At 34.8% G+C, this 6,156-nt stretch overlaps 1 pseudogene; it reads left to right on the top strand.

Annotated features, from left to right (window-relative positions):
- Nucleotides 1-3,432: 3,432 nt before the first annotated feature.
- LOC102867741 lies at nucleotides 3,433-5,263 on the top strand (annotated as a pseudogene).
- The last annotated feature ends 893 nt before the right edge of the window (nucleotides 5,264-6,156 follow it).

Raw genomic sequence — 6,156 nt, 5'->3', positions numbered from 1 at the left:
ACACACACACACACACACACACACACACACACACACACACACACACACATATATGTAAATGAATGTGCGGAAACGATTTATATGAAACAAAATAGGAATGAAGAATAGTATACGAACTTTGTGAACAAACCAATATTTAAAAATCCAAACAAACAACTAGTGAATTCTATGTACTTTCTGACTACAAAAACTTCTGTTAAAATATGTAATCTCTATCTCTTTGGCACTGATTTTGCTGACATGCTATCACAAAAAACTAATTATTATTAGTCATCGTCATTTAACTATATCTTTTCTGATATAACTGAATACATATCTAAAATATGAGTATTTTAAAGTAGGTAAATTTATGTTAAAGTCTTACAATAGATTGGTAGACTGAGATATAGACCTTGAGTTTTTGTTGATGTTTTTGTTTTGTTTTGTTACTTTGCATCCATGTCCTATGCCATGCTATTTTGATATACTCACTTCTTTGCCTTATTACAGTAATTGGGTGTTAGCAGACATGTTGGAAACAGGGTCTTTAACGACCCTATTTGGTTGTATTTTCATTTTCTCTCATCTTTGTATCAGTGCCATGAGGATTTGTCCAACCTGTATATTAGGAGATAATATACATATGGGCTGTATCTGAGTTGGCTCTAGTCATCTCAATTATGGGAAATATAGATAATAGCTGTCTACCAGTTATGTAAGAGAGAACAGTCTAGAATTTAAAAAAATAATAAAAAAAATCATTTCACCCTTCAACTGAACGTACGTGTATAACCAAAAGCTATTATTCTGTGCCACTATGATATCACTGGTGGTCCCGAGGGAATACACTCTGCTACAATACTGAAGACACATGTTTCGATGCTACCAGTTGCTCCATGGGAGAAGGTTAGACAATTACTTTCAGTGTGATAACTGCCTCTGAAAACCTGCTGGAGGGTCTATTATGGGTTTGCCCCAACTCAATGGTACAGAACAACATACAGAAATAACTAACTGACAGGGTTATTTTGCTGATGTGTTGGATACACATTTATAACTTTACTCTTACCTAAAACCTCACTAAAATAAGTTACATTTCCCCAATGAGTAAGTCATATGATGCATATGATTACATGAGCATTTATGAAAAAAGAATTCTAGGGGAAAATACAATAGAAAAATGTCATGTTGTTAAGAAAACTGTGAATGCAAAATAATAGCTGATTGCATAATTATTGATATGACAGAACAGAGAAAGATGTAAGCAAAATTCATAGTTGGAAAAACCTACACATAAACCAATTCCCACTGCAACCCGGAAAACTCAAGATGTCAAGATAAGTGCCATTGAAAGTCAAATGTGATAGAGATGAACAAAGGACACAACTTCATGAAAGAAGTAGTTGAATTACTGAATTGTATTTTATCTCCTCTTGTCACTGTCCCTTATCAGCTGTTGTTGTTATGTGCCATTATGCCAACTACATCTCCTAGCACCCCTGTGAATGATGGCTCTGAAGCTTGTCCTATCCTGAACCAGCCTTACCATCTCCAACACTCCTGATCCCATTGCCACAGACACTGAATCCATCTATCTTATCTAGTGACTTCCTTTCCTTTGCTGACCTTTCACCCTTCCAAGTATGATGATCTTCTCCAAGGCCTGTCCCCTCCCGACAATATGCAAATTATGTGTGACTGAATTTCAAAATCCTTCCTCCAAGGAACAATCTGTTTTCACCTTCTGTAGGACAGACCTCTTTGTTCTTGTGGAAGTTGAATGAATGTTTAATACTCTTAGCCAGTACTACAACTCAAAGGCATCCTTATTCATTATCCACTTTTCAGATGCACAGAAAGCAACCAGAAAAACTGAATCAGGCACATTTTAGTCTCTTGACTGATATCATTGCTCTTTAGCACTTCGGAGCTGGAGTCTAGTCCCTGACAACAGATTTTTCCAATGCTGACCAAAGATGTGGTACCAAAGATGTTGATTGTGGGTCCCAGCAAAATTAAATTACGAACAAGTTCAATCTTTATCTAGCATGGTTCTGTTTATTGACATGATTGTTGTTGTTGAGTACCACTGAGTCAGAACCAACCCATATCTGACCTTCTAGTGGGTTTTCAGAAGCTGTTAATCTCATGGCAAGAGATTGTCTATCCTTTTCCTGCAGAGCAACTGGAGGATTTGAACCATCTGCCTTTGAGATTGCAGTTCAATTTCTTATCACTGTGTCAGCAGAGGTCCTGGTGGTGAGGATTCTTGTTCTGTAGATGGTGAGAAGCGATTCATATTGAAGGCTAAAAATCCTTGATCTGTGTCAAATACTTCAAGTTTGCCTAAATTTTGGTGAACAACATAACAGATTTTTGCTATATTTTCCTCCAATCCTGATCCCACATTCTTCTTTACACTGTTTGACTGTGTTGATCATAACAAATTACTGATAAAATTGAAAAAAGTGGGAATCCCTGAACACTTAATTGTGCTTATTTGAAACTTAGACACAGAGAAAGAATTGTCTGAACAGATAAAGGAAACACTGTATGGTTTAAGATCAGAAAAGATGTACATCAGGGTTTTATTCTTTGTCCATACTTATTAAATTTGCCTGCAGAGCAATTAATTAAAAAAACTGACCTATATAAGGATGAATGGGCATTAAGCTTGGAGAAAGATTCATCAACAACTCGTTATGCAGATGTCACAAACTTTCTTATAGGGTGAAGAAGACTTCAAGCAGAAGATGAAAGACTACAACGTTCAATGTGGATTTCATCTCAACATTCAGAAATCAAAAATAGTCACTACAGGGTTAATAAGCAACATCATGATAGAGGAAAGATTGAAGCTGTCAACAAGTTTGTCTTACTTTGTTTCACACTCACCACATTGGCAGCAGCAGTCAAGTAAAAAAAAGGTGTATTTCAGTGGAGAAGTCTCTGTGAAGGACCTCTCCTCAGTGCTGAGGAACAGGGATATTAGTATAAAGATTCAAGTGTACCTTGTTCAAGCTATGGTCTTAGTAGTTACTTTCTGTGCATCTGAAAGTCAGACAATAACTAAGGATGACCAGGGGAAAAGTGTTGTCTTTGAACTGTAGTGTTAGTCAAAAGTATTTAATATGTTATGGACTAAAAAAAAATGTCTGCCTTGAATCAAGTGCAACCAGATTGCTGCTAGGATGGTGAAACATCATCTCATTTTGGACATATTTTGTGCAGGAGCCAGTCCTTGGGGTAGAGATAGCATGTTGTGAAAAGTGAGAGAGATTTTGTTTAAGGGCATATTTCTACAACAATAAAGAGACAACTATTTTATAAATTATCAGTTATTATGTAGATGTTATGATTTAATTTTTCAATAAAATATGCAAATATCAAAAAAAAAAGAAAAGTGAAAGAGAAAAATCCTCCACAAGATGGATAGACACTGTGACTACGACAATGGACTTGACAGAAATCATGAGAATGGTGAGAGATAGGGTAAGGTTTAGATGCATTTTTATAGAATTGTTAGGAGTCATGGTCAACTTGATGGCACTTAACAGTAACATTCTGAATGATAACTCTTCTACAATTAAAATGAATTGGGATAAAAAGTAATTTATCACTCTCATTTCGTTCTATGTAATATGCATATTTTCATATTATATAAAACTGCAAGGTATACTTGAAAATCTAACAGTCTACTGTTAGATTTTGTATCCTGAACTATTTTGAGGACTAAACTCCAGTGGGAACATTGTCAGTGTCATTATCTATTAATAATTGCTGACAAATTATTAACAGCCCAGGAGCAAGTTTACTGTTGAAGACTTGTTAAAAAAAATAACCCCAAAGAAAACAACATATGGTAGCTTTGACATTATATTAATATTCTTGTAGTAGATATTTCACTTTTGTAAGAAGCAAAGACTCTGGGTGAAGTTAACTGGATAATGGTAGAGCAAGATGTTTCTCGTGTGTGTGTGTGTGTGTGTGTGTGTGTGTGTGTATTAGTGTTGTCAATATGACCTTCAAGATGAAAGAAGTGCATACAGAAAATTCCTAGATAAACAAACAAACAAAAATACCCAACCAAAAAAAAATCCATTAGCAAAAGAGGCCTTTGGTGGAACTAAGAAAAAGACATTTTCAAGCATGTGTTTGTTTCTAGTATTCTCAACTATGATTCCTTTTCAAAGATAATAATGCCTATTGCAGCAATGGCAACTATCAGTTGGAACAATCAAACTGAAGCTCTAAGAAAATGCACACCCTCTAACTGTAGTAGAGTACAGCCAAGAATAATAAATCACTTCTTAAACTTTAACATTTCCTGCTTGGAATGGTACTTCCCATGAAATTACAGAGGAGACTTCTGCACAGAAGTATGATTTTGTTTTCTCTAGTAAATTGCATATTAAACTTTTTAAAATTGTAAAGACCTAGAAATCTGCTTCCACTTAGAATATAAAAAGTTCAATTGACCATCATGATCAAATAAACAAAGTAAAAAATAAATATATGATAAATAAATTATAGTAATAATACAATCAAATACATTGTTATGTGCTATTGACTCAGAGCCAACTCCTAACTTATTCTCCAGCCTGTTTTCAGAGGTTGTAAATAACACTGCAGGAGATTGACCATATTTCTCTCTTGGAACTGATACACAGCATCCGCCAGGAGATATACATCTCATTTTAGAAGAAATTGTAGATGAAGCACACTTAGATATTAGACTCAGGCAGAAACAATAGCTTATAAATAAGGTATTAGTCAACAGTTTCAAAACTGAGTAGATGTGAAGTATGCCTTCAAGTCCACACAACTAGAAACATAAGAAAGCCCTCCTTGTGCTTTTAGATAAACATGACCAGCAAGACTTCACAGGAATTCTTTTAGAAGATATAGAGAAAGCTCTGCTCAATCCCTAGAAAGCTGTAAAGGATTTAGGGGACCAGATACTATTTGTAAACTGTCCTGATAAGAAAAAATTTTTTTTTCAATTGTAAAAGCTGTCCATTTTCTGTGGATGAAGAGTGTCGGAAACTATGGAGGAGTGTCACAGTGGATTCAACGGATGAGAAGAAAATTGAAGAGTATATGAAGCAACATTTTTTTTCTTTCTATGGATGTTTCTTTCCTGCAGTAATCAGAACCAAAGTGGTCTCTAATCAGAAAAGGAAAATGCCAGCTTGCATCACAGAAAAACAATGTTTTAAGACCCACAATGACCATTTGGCTGGCATACTTGAAGGATTACTCTGACATTACTCCAGGCAAGTAGTCAGCTGTGAGTCCTTGAGCAGAAAGTTATTAATCCAGAATCAAGATTTTTTTTTTTTTAACTTGATAGATGAAGAGTGACTTTCTTTCTACTCTCCTTCTCCAGACTGAGAAGAGTAATTCAGGTTCCATAAGAAGTGTTAGTTACTAAAATCAAAGCTTATTTAATCGAGTAAGCTAAGGAGAAATGTGACTGTGTGCGATTCACTGTTAACCTTCTGGCACTTAGGATGCCATGTGAATATCTTTGAAATTCAGCTCCGTCTATGAATGATTTCTAGTTCCATTTTCCTCCTTTACTACCTGAGAGCAAGTATACATATAGTTCTTAATGCAGTATTTTCTTATTTCAGAAAAAATATAGTAAAGTCATTTTATAGAAGTGATTTTAGAAAAAAAAATTCCTAACTAGAAAGTTCATCTCCATGTCCAGGAATAAACAAAATTATATTGAAACTACCAATTGAATTACCACTCCGACTGACAAAATACAACATTACCCAGTTCCCAAAGATAAAGAATGAATTTGTTTTTAAGGATTTAGAAAATAAAAACCAGTAATAATATAAGAAATAAGAAGTGTTTGATTTTTGACCTGCCAGAGTTATGACAGAGTGGTCAGGATTTACCCCTACAGTGCACTGAGGACTAGCTGTACATTTTATTTTTATTTGCCTTCTGTAGATTTCACACAAAACTGAACAAAATGTTATTTGAAGCTGTGCTATCGATAACCAATTATAGTGATCTATAGTTTTTGAAGTAGAATGCCAGTTCTTTCCTTCAAGTTTGTCTTAGTCTATGACACCTCTGAAAACTGTTCAGCATCATACGAACACACAAATATTCACTGACAGATGAGTTATGTCCGTTTATAACATATATATATATATA

Source organism: Elephantulus edwardii, unplaced genomic scaffold (assembly GCF_000299155.1).
Source record: "Elephantulus edwardii isolate Elephantulus edwardi_28Jun2011 unplaced genomic scaffold, EleEdw1.0 scaffold00001, whole genome shotgun sequence".
Classification (NCBI taxonomy): domain Eukaryota; kingdom Metazoa; phylum Chordata; class Mammalia; order Macroscelidea; family Macroscelididae; genus Elephantulus; species Elephantulus edwardii.
The sequence above is the reverse complement of the archived record's forward strand: the minus strand, read 5'-3'. Positions and strand labels throughout refer to the sequence as shown.